Genomic DNA, 8,962 nt, shown 5'->3' with positions numbered 1-8,962 from the left:
CTTCCGAACACTTCCCATTCTGCACCTCGCCTCACTACAAGGCCATGGTTGGTGGTTGGTAATGCCAAGGTCAGTAGGCCAGTGGGTCTGGGCGGTGGAGGACTGCATGTCAAACACCCCAGCCGGCGCTCCCTCGCTCACACACTACTCGCTTTACTCTCTCTCTCTCTCTTGCTCTAAAGTGACGGGTGAGAGAGAGAGAGAGAGAGATGGAGTTAGAGGCCCACATATGTTTTAGTATCTCATCTGTATGGTGTCTAACTGTATCTAGAAGTTTTCACAAATGTATCTGTATCAAAATCTGTATCAAATTGTATCTGTATCTGTATCTAGAAAATCTAGGAGTTTTCACCTAAATGTGCTGGCAGGGTCGAGCGTGAGCTAACAGCCATCGCCTTTTTGAACATTCTGTTGTTTATAACGTTAAATCAATTGCTATTTCGTTCTATAATATTTTTAATAAATTTATTTTATCATGTTAACTTCAACTACATCTTCGTCTAGACTGTTTAACTTACATGCAAAACCTGACTCGTGAGTTCTCGCTCCCTATCACGTCTCCAAAGTGAAATAATTCAACTTTTAAAACAAGTTGTGTATTGGTCGAAGATGACGCTGCCTCGATATACTTACACACACACATACATTCATACATACATACATACATACATACATACATACATACATACATACATACATTTTTTCAATGTCAGAGTAGTTAGTGGATGGAATGCACTAGGCAGTGATGTGGTGGAGGCTGACTCCATACACAGTTTCAAATGTAGTTATGATAGAGCCCAGTAGGCTCAGGAACCTGTACATCAGTTGATTGACAGTTGAGAGACGGGACCAAAGAGACAAAGCTCAACCCCCGCAAGCACAACTAGGTGACTACATACATACATACATACATACATACATACATACATACATACATACATACATACATACATACATACATACATACATACAATGCCTAATGCCACTATTACGCAAAGCGTTTAGGGCAGACTTATATACATGACTTATGACTTACATGACATGACTTATATATCATGTGATTCCTACGTGATGGTAGCCAGCCTCGAGCCACCACACGGAAATTGCATCGGAAGTGTCTCTTCCTATCACGGCTGATTGTCAGGAAATGGCACCTTAGATTTCACTCGGGTAAAAGCCCCGTTCACGGCACCGCCTCTCTTGTGAGGTTTGCTGGGTAGGGAAAGCTCGATTATTTTTTGTATATTTTTTTTTAAGCACCTTGCTGCGTGGTGGAGCAGACCGGAGGTTAAACAAGTCTCTCTAAACAGAGAACAACATGCTTCAAACACAGCTGCTGACGCGGAAAATGTAGGAGTAATGCGCCTGAGAACGTCTGCTGTTTTATATATAAGAATTTCTACGAGATACAACTGTCTATTTTTGTGGCAGGAACATATGAGCTCCATGCTTTTACGTTCTCATATCTCATACATTTGAAAGCAATTATTAGTAATAGTGATTATTACTATTTCACTTATTTTTTGTAATACTGTGACACAGAGAACAATATGTATATGTTCCTCTGAAGCATTCGTGTGCTGTGCTTCTCTCTGTGTCCTCTTCTTTGGCTCCCCTCGCTTGTTTGGCATCTCCTGTGCGGTTCTGTATCAAAAGCTCTTTTTGCAGTGTGTATTTATTATTTGTGCATGCAGAATGGAGCTATTAGCTCTTGGACCCCGCCTTTTTAATCGATCTAATTGTGTGATGTGTGTGTGTATGTGTATAATTATTAAGTTTATTTACAAGATAAGAACTACACTCGTGGTGTCCCGTCTTTCTGTGTGCGTGCGTGTGCGTGTGTACTCACCTAATTGTGCTTGCCGGGGTTGAGCTTCGGCTCTTTGGTCCCGCCTCTCAACTGTCAATCAACTGGTGCACAGATTCCTGAGACATTAGCTCATGTGTGTGCGTGGGTCCATGCGCATGTGTAGAATCCGCTCATATAGGTTGAAAGCCCTGACCCAGTCTTGCAAGATAGGACTATGTTGCAATACAGTCACGCAGGGAAACTACTGTATTTCACCGCCGTTATTCAGCATGAAAGCTAAATTCTAACTCGGTCACAGCGAAGGGTGACGCCTCGGAGCGTGACTATTATCTACTACCCGTGTAGGTCTCAGTCTACCACTGTGACTGGCAGGATTTGCTACCAGATCTTCTCTCAGAAGAGTGGCTGTGTGTTCTTGTGCTCCTATCACAAGACTATAAATTACCTTGTAAGAATCTTCGCTTCTGGTCTTAGTTTTGGTATTAAATCCACTACTAAGGATAATTTTTCCAAGTATATGACTTCCCTTTGTGGAAGAGATTACTTACAGTCGCATATTGCCCTTCTCTGTCTTCCTTACCTTGCACTTGCTGATATTGAACACTAACAGCCATTTATCTGCTCAATTCTGAAGTTTGTTATGGTTGTTCTTCAGGACTCTTTAGTCCTTTTAATTTTATAATTTCCTCATTAACTTTGTGTGGTGTGTAAACATCGACATGTGAGAGTAATTAAATATTGCGAAATCTATTTAAAAGAACTTAATTTATTCTAGTTTGAAGCGACACGCATAAGACCTACTACAGGGGTCTCGGTAGTACAGTGGGGCTCGTTCTCGACTCACAATCGGGAATCCCGGGTACGAATACCTGGCACACACAAATGGATGGGCCTGTTTCCTTTCACCTAATGCCTCTGCTCACCAAGTAGTAAATAGCTACCCGGTAATTAGTCAGCTGTTGTGGAATTGCATCGTGGGTAGGGTCAGTATTTCGATGTTGGAGAGGCGGGGAAAGATGTCGATATAAGCTTAACATGTATATATACATATATACATATATACACGTATATGTACACTAGCTGCTTGACCCCGGCACTATGAATTAATATTATAATTATTATAACTGAATATATATATATATATATATATATATATATATATATATATATATATATATATATATATATATATATATATATATATATATATATATATATATAACTTGTAACAACGACTTTCAAGATCGAGGCAAAGAACTTCACTTCAAGGAAGAAAATTACTTTTAAAGGCTGGTGTGGTGTTGTGTTTAAGGCCTATATCAGCCTCTGAAGGGTTATGAAGCTCACCACAAGAGCTTATACTGACCATCTAGATTTAGATTTAGATTATATTTAGATTTATAATTTTTATTCAGGTAAAGGTACATACATTGAAGATGAGTTACAAACATAATGTTGGATTTAAAGATAGAGCTAGTACATACAATACCTAAATCCACTAATCTAGTCTGTATACTCCTGAACATAGTACTGGACTAAAGTCAACTCTGTATCCTGTAAACGCCTAGAAGCAGAAAACATTGTACATAACCCCATGTACTATTTCTTTAATGGGATGAAAAACATTTGAAATTTATGAAATGAAATAAATCGTATTATTATTGATACACTTAAGAATACTGACTTTCAGCGCCGTGGAGAGGGGGGGGGGGGACCTGCTGCCTGGGTAACAGTTTCTCCCCCGAATCAACCTACCCTGGCTTTGCGCCCTGGTGAAGCCACTTCAGACCAGGCCGACACCAGCGTGCAACTCCATAGTCTCCTGAGACTGATGGATGCCTACTTTTTTTTTTTTGAGATATATACAAGAGTTGTTACATTCTTGTACAGCCACTTAGTACGGGTAGCGTTTCGGGCAGGTCCCTGGAATACGATCCCCACCGCGAAGAATCGTTGTTACAACCAAGTACCCATTTTACTGTTGAGTTAAACAGAGGCTACAGTTAAGGATTTGCGCCCAGTAAATCCTCCCCGGCCAGGATACGGACCCATGACAAAGCGCTCGCGGAACGCCAGGCGAGTGTCTTACCACTACACCACGGAGACCTACTACTAAGAATACATTAGATACACAATTTTCCTATAGACTACAGTGAGGGGGAAACCTTCTAAAAGCTGCCGGCTTCCTGTCCCCGTTGAGGCCACTAGAGAGATGGTGGCCCAGCAGGTAAATTCAAGAAACTACGGCCCTAATGCGACCTACTGAAGTCCCCCCTGAGGGTATCCATCCTCTCTCTCTCTCTTTACTCCGTACAGAAAACGACCAATAAAATGGTATACTTCTCTTTTTACTGGGGGGCCACTATTACATTGTAAGTGTTCGATGCCATTGGCAAGTGTATCGCCGCTGGGAAGCGTGTATTGCCCCTGGCAAGAGTGTGGTGCCGCTGGCAAGCGTGTGCGTTGCCACTGGCAAGTGGAAATTTATCATAACTTACGCAGTTTTCGGTAAAATAAATATCTACTTAATATTTAATAATAATAATTAAGGTTAAGTTGTAAATTTGGTTAAAATTGTTGCCTTTTAGGGAGATAAATTGTCCACTTGAAGTGTGACTACTTTTAGCATCCCTATTACCCGCCCTATTGGTAGTCTTGTGAGCCCATTTTCAGCGCTTCTAACATTCCTATTAGCGGCTCCATTAACAGCTCTATTAGCATTAATGATATCATCCCTTTGTCCAACCACTTAGGCTGGACGGTAGAGCGACGGTCTCGCTTCATGCAGGTCGGCGTTCAATTCTCGACCGTCCAAGTGGTTGGGCACCATTCCTTCCCCCGTCTCATCCCTATTCCTTATCCTGACCCCTTCCCAGTGCTATATAGTCGTAATGGCTTGGCGCTTTCCCTCCTGACAAGTCCCTCCGTCCCTATTAGTACCTCTATTAGAATCTATCAGCAGCTTTATTGGCAACGACCTTAGCCTCTCTAGTATCATCCCTAAGAAGAAACCCTATTAGTATTCTTGTTAACATCACTACTAGCAGCCCTATTAGAATCCTTACTAGCATTAGTATCCCTATAAGCAGCCCAATTTATGCATGCATCCAATTATTCAACGCCAATCAATATGTTATTTGTTATGTTTTCCTACTATTAGCCAACTACTGACTTTCTCCGCGATATGCCAACCACAACAGTTACCTAACTTTCGGGTAATTATTCTACTACTAGGTGAACAGATCCTTCAGGTGAAAGAAAACGTACCCAACCGTCTCTTTGTTACTCTAAATTTAACAAGAATGAGAACACACGTGAAAATATCCAAAAGAGTATATATGAACTAGTAGGCCTATTGCTTTCCTACCTATAGTTTTCTACGTGTCTGGTAGGTAATATATCTACTTTGAGCACTAGTATTAAGCCAATAACAAAGACCTTGCCATTAACTAGTAACTTGATTGAGTGGGACAGAAATATATTAAAATAAAATTTAAAAAATTTAAGTAAGGAAAACGTATATTAAAGAAGAAACAAAAATGCAAGAAGAAACAATTCAATAAAAGGAAATTATGGTAAGTAAAATCAAACAAATTCAGATAAGAAGAAAATATATTAAAAGAGAAAAACAAATCGAAGAGAAATGTTAAAGTGAGAGAAAAATGTAAAAAAGAAACGCAGGCTGAGACCCACGAGAGGGAAAGATCGTACATAACATTAAAAACCCAGAACACTGTTGAGACGAAGCTCGGAGAGATAAACCAACACATTCTGGAACATTATATCCCCGGATGGGACAATACATTAAGGGATGATAGATCCGCGTAAGAAACAATACAGTAGGGAGATAGATCCACGAAATAGCCAATGCTATTTCGGTACTAGGCTCCTACCATACAAGGAGCGGGTGGGGGTGGACTAAAGGTCACTCGATATATTGAACACTCAAGTTAAAATTAGAAATCCCTTGTTTAGACTTGGAGGCTAATCTCGAATTAATTTCAATACACTTTTGAAATTTTGCAAATGAAGATTAGAATAGTTTTCTAATCTTCTAATTTCTAAGAATAGTTTTCTCTCTCGAGATGTTTTCAACATGAATTGTTTTCACCCAAGTTGCTCCTATATATGGATTAATTAAGCAATCAAAATAAATAACTTTCATAAAGTTTTTGGCTTCCGCGCATATAGACGAAATATATAATAGTTTACAAATCACTGAAGATGGGATTATAATAGTATTAAGAGTTCTGTATAAACAATGTTGTACATAGAACTTTCCAATCCCCGTCGAATCCCATATATTAAACCAAGATGCTAATCTACAGTGCTATTCAACGCCATAATAGGGAATAAGGAGATCCAGAACTAAGTCAAATACAGTTGTATCAACTGTTTTAGTTCTGTGTATTTACCGTTGTTGTGGCAACACTGTATGACGTAGTCTAAATGTCTTCGTGACGGAAGCTTTATTAAGTATTAAAGACTGTGGCATTCTTACGTCGTGAAGCATGTTATTACTGGCCTGCGTCATGGTACGTCTCTCTACGTCATAGTATGGGATTATTCAATGCGTTATTGTACCTAATCATTCCTTGCGTCGTTCTATCTAATTATTCATTATCTCATTGTAACTGATCATTCTTGTGTTATTGTAGCTGATCATTCCTTGCGTTAATGTGCTTGACCATTCCTTGCGTCATTGTATCTGACCATTCCTTGCGTCACTGTGCTTGACTTGCGTCATTGTATCTGACCATTCCTTGCGTCACTGTGCTTGACTTGCGTCGTTGTATGTGACCATTCTTTGCGTCACTATGCTTGACCATTCCTTGCGTCATTGTATCTGACCATTCCTTGCGTCATTGTATGTGACCATTCCTTGCGTCACTGTGCTTGACCATTCCTTGCGTCATTGTATCTGACCATTCCTTGCGTCACTGTGCTTGACTTGTGTCATTTTATGTGCCCATTCCTTGCGTCACTGTGCTTGACCATTTCTTACATCATTGTATCTGACCATTCTTTGTGTCATTGTACTTGACCATTCCTTACATCATAACACATATCTGCTTTTTTAACTTGCGTCTGATGTCTGCCACTCACCTATCTCAACACACCTCCTCTCTTCTCCCATAGGGATAACATTAGCAGGAATACCACAGGTGATATGATTCAGAGCACCATGTTCCCCAGGTATGTCTCACCATGACTATGTCAGTCAATATGTTACACTTAAGTTAGCTTAATTTATCCATCATCTCTTTGGCAATACTGTTCTGTTTGAGTAATAAAGGTCTATTCTTGATTTCTGCAATTCAATGCAACCGGTTTCTTGCTAGTAATCCTCTCATTATTATTGGTAATGTCTTCTCTTGGACGTAATAGACTTGTGATAGACTTGTCATAGACTTCTCATAGACTTCTCATAGTGGGTTTTTATCCTAAATCCTCCCAATTTTGTTTATATTTGTATTTCTCTCTCCAGTAATCCTCGTTTTGGATTTTAAGAAGGAAATTAAACTGAATAAATGACTATATAATTTGTTCTGGCACTTATGGAGTTATCGATGAGCTGTGCTGGTGCCAGCTGTTGCTTGGTGACACGCGCTGGAGTAGGCAGTGAGGTGAGTGCCAGTGTCCGGACGGCACCTCACTATACCTGCTTATACTCATCTGCTGCTGCTCCACCTGCTCTTCAACACAGCGCTCTACCTGCTGATATTTCTCTACTACTCCGCCGACTACAGTCCCATATGTATAATATTATATGTATCCTGCAAAGTGAAGGCCGACTACACAACTGATAACTAGTGTTTTCACGGTGTGTAAACTCAATGTGATTAGTGTGAAAACTGAGTTGTGGAGGCACCAGAGCAGCTGGCAGGGTGGACGCACTCTGACAATCGGGAGCGCTGCAGTTAACACCAACGCTGTTCACTCAGACAGGCTGGCGTCGAAGGTACTCAAGGAGTCCTCCAGCTTCCACAAGGTAAACACAGTTTACCACTTTACAATCCTGGTGATCGTGGGTGACTATTGAGTCTTGGGGGGAAACTTCATCATTTTTTGTTCATGTAATAGAAAAGTTTTCCAGATTTCCTGTCACTGGAAAAGGTAAAACATAATTTTTATCCAAGAGAACGATATATTTTTGTTCCAAGATATATATGTATATATATATGTATGTGTGTGTGTGTGTGTGTGTGTGTGTGTGTGTGTGTGTGTGTGTGTGTGTGTGTGTGTGTGTGTGTGTGTGTGTGTTCAGGTGTACTTTCATTACAAATTAATGCATGGAGTAAAAGGGACAAAATGCAATTGCAATTCTTTAAAGGAATACATTGATTTGTCATCAGAGCTAAGATTGCCCCCGACACTATTGAACTTCATTAATGACATCATTTCTATCTTTTGAAGCCGCGAATACCGTAATTGGTTTAATCTTGAAGCTCATTTTGACCTTCAAACGAGTACAGTGAGCTGAAAGAACACACGGATGAAAGAGGGAGAGAGAGAGAGAGAGAGAGAGAGAGAGAGAGAGAGAGAGAGAGAGAGAGAGAGAGAGAGAGAGAGAGAGAGAGAGAGAGAGAGAGAGAGAGAGAGAGAGTGAGAGAGATGTGGGGAGACGGAGGGAGAGGTATTCAGGGTGGAAACGAAGAAATGAAGGAAAGAATGAAGAAATTAAGGGAAATAATAAACGGGAAGAGAAAGAGAATGTAGGGCCGGAATGAGAGCAAGAGCATGTAAAGTGAATGAAAGAGTAATTTAATAATGTGTTGGTGAATTTAGCAGAGTAGGAGTGGATGAGTGATGAGTAGGTATGCAACACAACACCATATGCAGTTATGAATGATGATTCATGGAGGAATGTTGCAAATACTGGAGCCTAAAGTGTGTGTGTTGAGGTGACGATCAATCCAGATGGTGACGCAACTCTTCCCAGCTGGCTGAACCCATTAACATTTACCATCTGCCACACCTATTATCCCTCACACCCATTATCTCTCATCAACCCATTAGACCTCATACACATAAATCCTTTATCCATTATCTCCACAAATACCCATTTTGCATTCTCCTCAAATTACTCAATAGTTATTCAAATACATAACATCTGTACCCAGCCACTTGGGCCGGACGGTAGAGCAACGG

This window comes from Procambarus clarkii, chromosome 38, assembly GCF_040958095.1.
Source record: "Procambarus clarkii isolate CNS0578487 chromosome 38, FALCON_Pclarkii_2.0, whole genome shotgun sequence".
Taxonomy (NCBI): domain Eukaryota; kingdom Metazoa; phylum Arthropoda; class Malacostraca; order Decapoda; family Cambaridae; genus Procambarus; species Procambarus clarkii.
Note: the sequence above shows the minus strand (reverse complement) of the source record.